The sequence below is a fragment of the Pinus tabuliformis genome, chromosome 5_1 (genome assembly GCF_031772625.1).
Source record: "Pinus tabuliformis cultivar Carrire ecotype Pingquan chromosome 5_1, CPIR1, whole genome shotgun sequence".
Lineage (NCBI taxonomy): Eukaryota > Viridiplantae > Streptophyta > Pinopsida > Pinales > Pinaceae > Pinus > Pinus tabuliformis.
In genome coordinates this window covers 295,834,874-295,848,453 of record NC_142305.1, presented here as the reverse complement: position 1 = coordinate 295,848,453, position 13,580 = coordinate 295,834,874, and positions in this window count along the sequence as shown.

The window sequence follows — 13,580 nt, the reverse complement described above, 5'->3', positions numbered from 1 at the left end:
TTTATGTGAGAAGGCCTGTGACTAGATCTATCTCATCCAAGGGAAAATACATCCTATAGGATACACAATACGACCTACAAGAAGCAGAGGAAATCCTACAGGAAACTCTACTAAACCTACAAGAAACTCAAAAATTGGATAAGGAAGGGAGTATGTAGCAAGAAACAAAGAAGGAGGACCCAGTGCTAAGGGAACCTAATCCTCAACCTAACCTGAATCCTACTACAAATTTATTGAAGGGGGTAGGGTCATTCCACAAAAAATTTCCGTCCCATTATTCTTTGAGCTTGAGAAATAAATAGAAATAACACATAGATGGATGCAGATTTCCAAGTCCAAGGGAGTGGAGGACATAGGTCACATGGAGGAAAAGCTCAAAGAGATGGGCAGAGAACTAAGAAGCCTAAGGGACAAAGAGGCCATAATGAAATCTTAGTTGGAGGAAAAAATGCATGATTGAAAGGATAGCTACAAGAAAGAGAGAATCAATTGGCATCCATGGCCAGTCTATCCTTAGAGGCAATGCAGTGTAGGATGCTAGCTAAGTCCTATGCATTATACCTTAAGGAAAAGTGGCTACAGTTCCAAATCAAGACCCTAGCACAAAGAGGCACTATGCCATTCCAGGATTATAGATAGTTCATTGGTATTTTTGATCAAAGCACATTGGAGGATAGGGCTAAGTTGTCTAAGTTCTACTTGCATAACATGGCCTTGATAGATCTGAATGTATGGGATGCTAATGCAAAACTAGGGGATTTATAGTTGATGTCTTTGGCATCATGGATGAACCATGAGGAAGCAAGGGTTGCAGAAATGAAGAAGATATTGGCAAGGGAACACAAAAAGCCTCTTATGATAAGAGTTGAGTAGTCAAATCCAATGGATGTTAGCAACACACATAATTTAATTGCAAATCATCCTCAACTTGCACCCAAGCATCTCACTATCCAAGAGCAAGCAATTACACATTTTGAGGATATGTTAAGGTTGTTAGAGGATGATAACATGCAAGCTTGCCAAAGGAGATGAAATACTTTGGCATACAGTTTGAAAACTAGAGAGTACCATTCTCCTCAAAGAATGAGAGAAGCATTGAACAAGACACCCATGTATAAGCAAACCATCCAAAGACTCAAAGTCAATTGGATTGGCTTGAGACCCAGTCCACCACTGCTCTTGGGGATGTTAGAAGGAAGGAAGGAAGAGGAAGAAAGAAAGCAATGGGAGGAGATAGAAAGGAAGGCAAGATTCTATGCACAAGAAGAGGAAACCACAACAAAATCATGGGATGTCAGGGAGGCCACTAGGGCTATGAAAGATATGGATATTGATTGAGTTTCTCAGAGGATGAGCAACACTTCTAGTAGGGGGTGATGATGAGCCTCATCATTGGGTAACTATATGGACCTTAATTCACCTCCTAGCTTAGTCAACTCATGTCTTCTCACAATATATTACATGTTTTGATTAGATTTTGTTTAATGAGATGAGTCAAAGTGAGATATTATGCCTAGTGGACTAATGTGCATTGAATGCAGATTTGTGAGAGAAAATCATGGAATTTTGACAATATTAATGGCTGAAACTTGAATGGGACAAAGAAGAGAAATTGTAAGAGGTAAATCCTCCTCATTTACTCCTCCCTCATTCAAATAATCCTCCATCAATCACACTAGCTCGAAGTACAAGTAGCCAAGTCGTGAAGATCAAAAGGCAGTCGAGCAAGTCACAGTTAAAGAGTTAGTTTATATCGAGTTTGGAAGTTGAGCCTCCCTATATTTAAGGAAGTCGTTGGAGACTTCAGTTGTATAAATAAAGAGGCCTAGAGCCTCATCAGTATTCGAATTTTTGTTGTAAGAACACCAGTTATTTTCTAGCTCAAGACTTGTGGAAGACATTACTATGTAATTTTCTGTTTTGATAATGAGAATGAGATTTTCCTTGATCTAGCACTGATTTAACTCAGAGGGATGAAGCTCTTGGGTTAGGGCCCAACCCTAGTAGCAAAGGCTCTTCTTCTTGTATCTGTATGCTTAGATTGATTTCATAGATTCATGGTTAAATTGTCCTTAGAAGTATTTCATTGCAGGTAGTGTAGATTTGATTAGTTTGTCTATTAGTTTGATTCCATTTGTTCTTTACTTCAGTAATAGTTTAGAAGAGATAAAGGAACATAAAAATATGTCAATAGGTGTTTTGGACTCACTTCTTCCTTCAAGGATCATGATTTGAGGAAATGACTTCTATGCAGCCCCAAAAAGATAGAATCCTACTTTCTCATAGAATTTAGAGTTTTATGTACTTAAGCTAGCATTTGATCAGTTTTCAAGAGTATGATATAGTTATCATTTCTTCCATCTTCAGTCTTACATTTTATCTCATCAATGATTCCATCTTACTCTGCAAGTTTTCCCCCATGCACGAAGTAGAGAGCTAGCTCATTAAACTCTATTTTCATAGCTTATTGAAATTCTTCTTGTTTACATGATTTTTGGGAAAATATCAATGTTTGATGTAGTGTAGGTGTTTCAAAATTAAAGAGAGATCTCATAGCCCACAACCTCCTTCCAACTTCATCCATCCATGATCATTCATTTCTTTCACTAAGACCCTCACCATTTTCATCATTTTACAAGGAATCTTCTCCAAGCATGTTGAGAAAATCCAACCATCTCCCAACCTTGGTTTTGAGTTCTAACTGATCCTAGGAATTTTTTTGCTTCATTCCATCTACCAACCACCTTCCCTAAGCCTTCCATCACCTTCAACACCCATTATTTTTCTCTCAGTTGTATCCTGTAGAAATACAGGGAATGTTGTAGGTTTTTAGGACATCCTGTAGGTTTTCTTGTAGTGGCCTGTTTTGAGGCTGAATTGAGGGAAAAGCCTCTAGGAAGCGATAGAAGGTCACCTAAGGGTTGTCTAGTCAATTTAACGTCTTAAATTTCTCTACATAAATTATCAATCCGTGTATCGTAAACTGATGAAGTGTGGTGCACCATATGTGCTTAGTTAACCTTTTTCTTACTTCGTTGTTTTATAGTTTATGTTGTTTTGGGGTTTTGTTCTTGTTGGTTTCCTAAAGTGTTTAATGCAAATGGAAATCCTATTCTAAAGTCTTAAGAATACTTTTGAAGGTCAAGTATAGATGTAGATTTCAAGACAAGGTTTATGTCCCTTATGGTAACTTCCAAAACTTAGCACTTCAAAAGATCTCAAAACATGCTATTAATACTTGAACAAGAATGTAAATATGCAGCTACTTAAATAAAACAAAAAATAAATTACTGATCATGAAATCACTGTCTCTGCTACCCATCTAATTACAGAAATAAAATCTAAACTATTGCACTAAAACAAACCAAAAATTGTAGACTAATGAAAGCAAGATCAATTTACTTCACTTCTAATCCGATAGCTCGCCAAGTAGCTTTTCGGGGTTAAGCCATGGCTCTAGAGATAACATCAATAACATGAATAACCTGATATCTAATTCCAGAGATGAAAGTAAAATCAAATCACTTCACTCATAATCCGATAGCTCGCCAAGTAACTTTTCGGGGTTAAGCCATGGCTCTGGAGATAACATCAAATGACATAAAGAATTTGATATCTAAAATAACTAACAACAACAAATAAATAATACTAAAATCAAAGCATAACTTAAATTGAAAAGCTTAAGAAAAAGTTCAGCAGAGAGGCAAATCTCATGTCACTATTTGATGCAAAAACATGTAAAGAAAAACTAATCTACAATCAACCGATTGAACACACTTGCATGAATTAAAATTGCATCAATGGAAACTCTAATCTATCAAACTTGAAAGCAATCAAATGACATAATGAAATCAAAGCAAAATTACAAAATAAAATCTACTATACCTTACATTCTAATGTGCTCCATGACATCTACTTCACATCTCCTTCCATGTTGAGAACATCAAAGCTTTATTCAAATTCTTCAAAATTACAAAGTACAATAAAGCTCTCCAAAGTTTTCTAAAGCCATCAAGGAAGAACTACAAACTCCAACCTAAAGAATTAAAAAGCCAAGCTAAGCCAAGACTAACAAGCTAACAAATGAAGGAGAGAGATCTCCTATTTATACAAAAATATGAGAAGCCATCTCATTAATGAGAGTCCATGAATCTCTCCCTCTACCTATAGAGTCCTAATCAAAATAGGAACTGATAAGACACATGTCTTCTTAGAGTTTCAATACAATTAGGATATGTGACACATATCCTCATGATCCCATGATTCTTTCCACTCAATTTCGAATTTGGCCTTAGAGTGCCACATAAAGGTCTTATAGAAGCTTCCTTTTGACCTACACATGTCAACAATCTCAACCCACTTGTTAGGTATAAGCATATGCACATTATTTTCTAATTTTAACCACAAATTCACTTAAAAGGGCTTAGAATTAATAAATTTTGGAAAAACATAAATGTGGCCCAATGATAATGAAAGTGGGATGAATGTGGTGACATAGTAGTGAAATGGAAATGAAATGGAGGTGATATAATAGACATAATAGTGAAAGTGTAATGGAAATGAATGACATCTTCAAGACCCAACATACCCCCCAACTGAAGTTATTACATGTCCTCATGCAATATATATTACATTAACTCTTTTGATCCTTGAGCTTTGGCTTAACTTTGCATGATATTATTTGATAACTTATTTTTTGCAAAGTGTTTTACTTGAATTGCAACATGGTTAGTTCTTGTGTTACAACCAATTGTTGTTGCATTTTATTTTGATCTTTGAACTTTGCATAATGATATTTTGATTATTTTTGCAAAGTATATTTTTATTGGATTGCATGATGGTTGGTTCTTGTGTGACAACCATGATTTTGTTTGTATCCAATTTATTATTTAAGCACTTTTTTTTTGAAAATCCATTGTATGCTCAAAATAACAATGTAATAGTTAATATATGTTGGAAGTATGTGGGCTCCTGAATATGATATGGACATAGCATGATATGAAGATGAATGTATTCCCCCCCCCCCAAACTGATGGTATTGGCAATTTTATGAAATGAGGAAGAGAAATGTTTTTCCAACAATTTTCATTCTATCTTTTTATGGAATTCTATGGTCAAAAGTTAGAAAATGACGTACCTTAACTTACCCTTTGGAATGGATGAGTTGTATGTGTGGTGGCTACAAAATTTTGATCATATTCTTCTTCAAGTGGCTGAACAAAAAAAATCATGGATAAAGAATTAAGATGAATTTTTATTGCTTCTACTAAAACTTGTTGAATCTGCTCCAAAATGCTAAAAATAATAGTCTTCATGTCTTCAAAACTCATTGGCACAATTCCTACTATGTGAAAAGATATTCTGATGTCGAACATAGCAGGAAATTGTTGACTTAGTGGCCATTGATGGATGCCACTAGTCAACATGAGAACTCTCATCATTGATGGCAATGAGAGTCAAGATGCCCAAACACATCTTGCTAAGTACGAATAGTTTTTCCGATGTCGAGTCACTTAGAAGATCTGATGAACAAGGGACATTAATGTATTCCCATTGTTCGTTAGCATGATAACTTGCTATTAAGGCATGCAAGTCTCAAGGTGTCTTTACAAGGAACATAGACTCAAAGGACTATGGACTCAATAATTTTCATTGAAGCAAGGCTTATTTTAGGAATGAAAATGGCAGGAAAGGGAAGATGGAAATGGAAGATGGTAATGGAGAGTAGAAATGGCAATGGGCAATAAGCATGTGAATGAGCCTCTTGCTTTTATTTGTGGGTTATGAATGGACAAAAAGAGATGGAAAGTGTATGTGAATGTAAATGGAAAATATGAAGTGAAATGAGGTGAATGGTTTATTATGAGGTATGAATGTGATGGAGACAATAGTATCTGAATTTTTTTCAAGTGTTTGGATCTGATTTTGCATTAGCATATTTCCTCTTTGTTGTTGATCATCCTCTTATGAAACAAATATGTCTCCTAGAGAGACACCATTCTCTTGTAGTCATTTGTCCTTCCTCCTGAAACCTACCAAAAAACTAATACTTATTTTACAATGAAATGTAAGATTATTGAAGGAGAGAGGTGATCAATCTCTCTAGTTATGATATTTACACACAAAACTAAGAATTTGTATTAATGAAATAAGTTCTCAAAGAAAAAATCAAAAGAATTTATACATGCTTTGGAATTGGTGCCCCAAGTTGAATGTTGCTTCTTTTCAGAAATTTATTTCATTATTTACCATTTCAAACTCTAATGATGGATTTTTCATTGTGTAGATATTGTTTAGATCTTTCCAACGATACTTGAATCATCAAAATCTGATTTCGTATGAGAAAGTTAGGCTGATTTGAACAATGAGGTTTTTTTAGCTGGAGAACAGCTGCAGAATTGGACTTTAGTTGCGGAACGTGCACAGTTTCTCTAGCTAAAAATCTTGAATAAAAAGTTAGCCATTCATCTTTCATCATCAGCCCAAAATTGATCAATTCCTTCAGAAAAGTGAGTAAATAACTTATTCATTTCATTGATTCAAAATCTTTTTTTTTCTTGACATGTAGCGACTTAGTGTGGCAACTTAGTGATAACACATACCTTGACTTCCCTTTGACCGGGGTCTTTTTCATCGACTCAGATCAAATGAATAGGACACCATCCATGTACTGGAATTTTCCCAGCTACCCATGTGGTTTGTTTCGTCTCTTGACACCTATAACCTGTAGAAGTATAAAAACGACTGCGGAATTGCCAGTTAGCTGTGAAATCAGGCTACATTCCATAGCTAAAAGACAGTCAACCATCCTTTTTCTAGTTTAAGTTATTGGAAAAGATATTTTATGCAGCCAAGTACCAGGGAGATAGATCCTAAGATCACATCTCGTGCACAAGACCAATTATTCATGATCTGCTATATATATATTTTTAATTTTCTTCACTGTCTGCCCGAAAAATAAAAACTTTGTAAATGGTATATGAAGCAAAATAGTTTTAGTGATGAAAATATATCAGAGTAATGGAAATGTATGATCTTTTCAACAGCTTTGATGACTCCTTCAGGCTCTATCCTCACAATGACACCCATTCTGCCTTTTTTACTGTGTAAACACCAATGTAGAAGACGGATATATGAAAACAGAGTGGTTATGTAGAAGAAAAACAGTTGTATAAGCAAGAAATGAAGAATACCATGGAGAAAACTGATGGGTATGGAACTGGAAAAATGCTGAGTACGAAATGAAGAAAGATTTTTGAAGCAAGAAGACTTGTATGAACAGAAATAGATGAAGGCTGCAAAACCTGGTGTACAGACAGACTGTGTGGAGGCAATAGACCATCAGTTTTGAAATTCAACATGCAATTCTCCAACTTCTGTATGATCAGTACCAAGATCCATTGGTACCAAGGCATAGTTCTCAAGGCCGCTGATTAAAGGAATTCTAGAAATTGGATTCAGTTGTATGCTAATTGTTGATTTACTCAAATTGCTTAAAGCCAAAGCATATAATCAAACCTAGCTGTAAGTGCAGTTTGACAAAGATGAGGTGGAAAATAGTCATGAGCTTGATCAGTGTTTTTTATGGGATTACAGTTTGACAGAGGTTGTTTCATTGCAGTGTTTTTGCACATCATAATAGAATTAAACATGTACACATCTGCGTTTCAGGTTGAAAGCATAACAAGTGATCACTCACCCGACCATATTTCTGAGAAAAAGGCCAGTAAACTCACTCTACAGCACCAGCTTAGGATCCCTTTCTTTTGACCCTGATCTTTGACCCAATTTAGCCATGAGTACCAACTCTTGTGCCACTATTTTAGCAAGTAAAACGATGAGCATACACAAATCAATCGGGAAGAGTCGTATTCAATTCAGACACGTTTGATAGGTGTGAGATGAATTATTAAAGATGGAAAACATGTAATCATGATTAAATTATAGCACGTAGTTGATTCCTAATTAGAATTCCCTTCCTCAGGCACGACGAATTAAATCACAGCCTATTTATTAATTAAAATTTGTTTTTTTTTTTCTCGAGGCATGCAAAAATGGGCTTCAAAGAACCGAGGGGATCTCCCAAACCGCTTCAAACTCCTTAAAATGATTTCTGGATTATCTAATTGAACCTATTGAAGAAAAAACCTATGTCTTATTTTTCCCAAATTCATCTCTGTTTGGCCAGATCATGCAGTTGAAGTTTGACGTTTTTTAAGTGTTTTGCGTTTTTCCTGAGTTGTTGCATTCAGCTGTGAAATGAATTTCTGAGAGAAAAATTGTTTTCAGATGTATTCTCAACGTATGAATCAGTGAAACAAATCTCCAAAATGGCATACAATTGTCCTCCAGCATCAAAAGTAATCAACTTCTCAAATTTTGCAATATCTACACTAACCAGTCGCAACAAGTAATCTACAGTAACTATCCCATGTTTTTGTAAAACAAACTAAGTTTTTCACATGTTGAGCTATGGGTAGTTTTCTAGCAAATGCTACTGCTATTCCATCGATCTTTAGCTATAATTTTTCCTCAATTCTGTCAGATAACCGTAAGATAAGTTTCAGCTATTCAAGTGCCAGACACGTTGAGATATTCATTTTGAAGCTTAGTAGGAGAAAAAGTAGTAAAATCCTGGTCATTTATAATCATGGAGCTGAGCCTCGATTCATCTACAACTGTTGACTTCAGTTGCTGATTTTTGTGCAGAAATTGTGAAGGTGATGATCTACTATTTGATTGCTTTTGCTCTTCACAACTCAGAATAATCCCACAACTTTCAATTTTGAGGTTAAAGCCAAAGAACAGAGGATATTTCAAGATGCAAAAAATGGGAGAATTGTTGACATTGCAGGTTTATTTTTTTTTATGATTTTTGCAGGTTTATTCTAAGGCCAAAGCTCAAACAGGAATGTAGATTTTCTATTGAGGCCACAGTGGAAACTAGAATTTGAGATAGCCATTCATTGTTTTTCTTTTTTCTCTGAAATTGTGAAATTTTATAAGAAGGATTAATGATTTTCAATTTCAGACAGCAAAGACTTCAAGTAAAATATACTAAAAACAGGACTTTGACTGAGGTCTTAAGCTGATTTTTTTTATCAATTTGGGCTGGGTGACTAGGATAGGATCCATGTTAGGACAATTCTGGAGATGCCCATGTGGTCGGTTTCTTCATTGGATGCCTGTAACCTGCTAAACCTTGAAATTAGCTGTAGAATTCATAGTTAGCTGCGTAATCAGACTGCATTCCGCAGCTAATTTGCATAATCTTATTAAAACAGGACACAGTGTTTTGAGGACCACTACAAACCATAACCAGTGAATCTTGGACAGCTGAACCTATCAAAGCAGTTGGATTTTTTATTTTTATTTTTTCACTTTTTTTTTATTGAATCATATGAAATGATGAAGTTTATTTTTTCTCCTTTTTTTTTACATAACAATTCTTTTTCTGATCCTCCAGATCACACAAAGTGTAGGAGGAGAGCATACTCAAGAAATTATAATTATTATTTTTTTAGATGTAAAAAATAAGATCTCCTAATTCCCCGGCAACAACGCTAAAATGTCTAGTCAATTTAACGTCTTAAATTGCTCTATATAAATTATCAATCCAAGTATCGTAAACTGATGAAGTGTGGTGCAACATATGTGCTTAGTTAACCTTTTTCTTACTTCATCGTTTTATAGTTTATGTTTTTTTTGGGGTTTTGTTCTTGTTGGTTTCCAAAAGTGTTTAATGCAAATGGAAATCATATTCTAAGGTCTTAAGAATACTTTTAAAGGTCAAGTATGGATGTAGATTTCAAGACAAGTTTTATGTCCCTTATGATAAATTCCAAAACTTAGCACTTCAAAAGATCTCAAAACATGCTATTAATACTTGAACATAAATGTAAATATGCAGCTACTTAAATCAAACAAAAGATAAAATACTGATCATGAAATCACTATCTCTGCTGCCCATATAATTACAGAAATAAAATCTAAATTATTGCATTAAGACAAACCAAAAATTGCAGACTAATGAAACCAAGATCAATTTACTTCACTTTTAATCCGATAGCTTGCCAAGTAGCTTTTCGGGGTTAAGCCATGGCTCTGGAGATAACGTCAATAACGTGAAGAACCTGATATCTAATTCCAGAGATGAAAGTAAAATCAAATCACTTCACTCATAATCTGATAGCTCGCCAAGTAGCTTTTCGGGGTTAAGCCATGGCTCTGGAGATAACGTCAAATGACATGAAGAATTTGATATCTAAACTAACTAAAAACAACAAATAAATAATACTGAAATCAAAGCATAACTTAAATTGAAAAGCTTAAGAAAAAGTTTAGCAGAGAGGCAAATCTCATGTCACTATTTGATGCAAAAACATGTAAAGAAAAACTAATCTACAATCAACTAATTGAACACACTTGCATGAATTAAAATTGCATCAATGGAAACTCTAATCTATCAAACTTGAAAGCAATCAAATGACATAATGAAATCAAAGAAAAATTACAAAATAAAATCTACTCTACCTTACATTCTAATGTGCTCCATGACATCTACTTCACATCTCCTTCCATGTTGAGAACATCAAAGCTTTATTCAAACTTTTCAAAATTACAAAGTACAACAAAGCTCTCCAAAGCTTTCTAAAGCCATCAAGGAAGAACTACAAACTCCAAGCTGAAGAACTAAAAAGCTAAGCTAAGCCAAGACTAACAAGCTAACAAATGAAGGACAAAGATCTCCTATTTATACAAAAAGATGAAAAACCATCTCATTAATGAGAGTCCATGAATCTCTCCCTCTACCTATAGAGTCCTAATCAAAATAGAAACTGATAAGACACATGTCTTCTTAGAGTTTCAATACAATTAGGAGATGTGACACATATCCTCATGATCCCATGATTCTTTCCACTCAAATTCGAATTTGGCCTTAGAGTGCCACATAAAGGTCTTCTAGAAGCCACCTTTTGACCTACACATGTCAACAATCTCAACCCACTTGTTAGGTATAAGCATATGCACATTATTTTCTAATTTTTAACCACAAATTCATTTTAAAAGGCTTAGAATTAATAAAGTTTGGAAAAACATAAATGTGGCCCAATGATAATGAAAGTGGGATGAATGTGGTGACATAGTAGTGAAATGGAGGTGATATAATGGACATAATAGTGAAAGTGTAATGGAAATGAATAAAATTTTCAAGACCGAACAAGGGTCTCCCAAAACTTCCAACCATCCACCAACATCCCTAAGCCACCTGCCACATCACCAAAAGAGATTAACGTTCACACTCTTCCATAAAAAAAGACAAAAAAGAAAAACATATTTATTTTAGTCATTTACATGCACAGTAGTAACGTTTAATGTTTCAAATTTACATGCTTAAGATAGTAGAATTTCATACATGTTAGCCTAGCATTATTTCTGAAACATAGTCTCTTAGCAATTACTTAGAAAATGGTGTGTTTTTAGCATTGGATTTCAGTCTTTTTCGTTATTGCAGTAGACAAGCTTTCCCTTAGAGTAGATTTCTCTTTCCCTCATCAGTAATCAAGCTTTTTTTGAATCCAAAGAAGTCTGGCTTGAAAAAACCTAGTGGTCTCTCGCCGGCTAAACAATGAAAAAAGGGAAGCACTATCACTTTTACTTGTGTATACAACATTGTCACCTCCAAGATTGTATGAACCTCGGGTTGATAAAGTAAAGCTAGTAGCCCTAGGAGTTGCAACATTCTTGCTACAATACTGGTGCTCATTGAAAATATCTTCTTCTTGATGTGCCTGTCATGCCAGGCTTTCTCCCTTTCTTTCTACACTTGTTGATGGAATCCTGCTATGAATCTATCTTTTTCTAAGGTTAGTATCTGCAACATTTTCTTGTTCGTCATGTCGGGGTCCACCATATCTATGACAACTACAATTCTTAGACTTGGCACATTGTATTCCATTGGCATATTTCTTCTTGTCCATATACCAACCTTAAAGGTGTCTGCGCAATGTTAGGACCCTATACTACTAGTGTAACCCCTTATTGTTATTAGCGTAACCACCTTATTGTATTATGTGCCCATATAGTCCCCATGTTGTTGTTATTATGCCCCATAGAAGCCCATTATTGTTATTGTTGCGCCCCTATAATATTATTGTTATGTAGGCTTTGATTGTGTTGGGACCCCTAAGACTCCTATACATAGAAGGGAGGTCCTGTCATTTGTATCATCCAAGAATTGTTCATTTGTATAATGTAAAGGAGGTTTCCCCCTCGACGAGGCTGATTTTGAAGTCATTGATCTATATTTTATATCTTTTTGTGAGCTGGTTTCATAACATTTTGTATTAGAGCCTTTGGATTCTAGGGTTTCGCCGCTCCAAACAGGTCATCATGGAATTTTTTCTATAACATTTTTCCTATGAAGTTTTAGAAGCTAAAGTAAAAACCAATATAAGAAGAAATCGTTTTGAACCTCAGGTCTGAATTTCAGATCTTGGCACGCTATATTTTCAGAGATATGATCCAAGGAAGTTAGGGTTTTTACAAGCTCTAGAATTCCATCACAAACAGGTCATCATGTAATGTTCGCTATAATTTGTCTTCTATGAAGGTGCAGACACTAAAATTACGACTCATTTTAGCCAAAATCATAATGAAGCTCATGCCCGAATTTCAAATCTTGTTTCGCTATATTTTTGGATATATGGTCCAATCCATTTAGGGTTTTTGTAGGCTCCGGAATTACATCCCAAACAGGTGACCTCGGAAAAATCGTCATAACTTTCTCTCTAAGCATCATATTGAAATTTCATAAAACATTATAGAAAGAGAACAACCTACAGTTTTCTATGTGTCAGTTTTAGGTCCTAAGGTCGAAACAATGACACATGAAACTTCGTACAAGTTTGCTCTATGGAACCAGTCTATAATTAGGTCATCGTGGGAGATTTAGCATAACTCTTTCTTGGAGAATACAATACTGATTAGACTTGTGGGGTTGGAAAGAGGACTCAGAGGGATATGGAAGGACACAATTTTAGACCTTGGAGATCCGAAATTACAGAGGTAAAACAGATTTAATATGAAGCTCCTACAAAGTGGAAAAAATGTGTGTCGTTTTTTTTTTAAGTTTTGCATAAGTTTGGTTGAAAAATTAGTTTGAAGGATGTTATGAAACCAGCTCAAGAAAAGGTAGAAAAGATAGATCAACGCCTTAGAATTCAGCCTCTTCGAGGGGGCAACCTCCTTTACATTACATAAATGAACAATTCTTGGATGATACAAATGAAAGGACCTCCTTTCTATATATAGGATTCTAAGGGGTTATAACATAATCAGAGCCGACGTAACAATAATAATGTAAGGGCACAATAATAACAATAGTGGGCTTCTATGGGGCACAATAGTAACAATATGGGCACTACATGGGTACATAAATATAATAAGTGGGTTATACTAATAACAATAAGGGGTTACACTAGTAGTATAGGGGCCTAACATGCCCCTCTCCATCAAAAAGCGTTGTCCTCAACGCCTGAGTAGTTCTTGATGCTTATGTATAAAATTCTTGTCCTCCC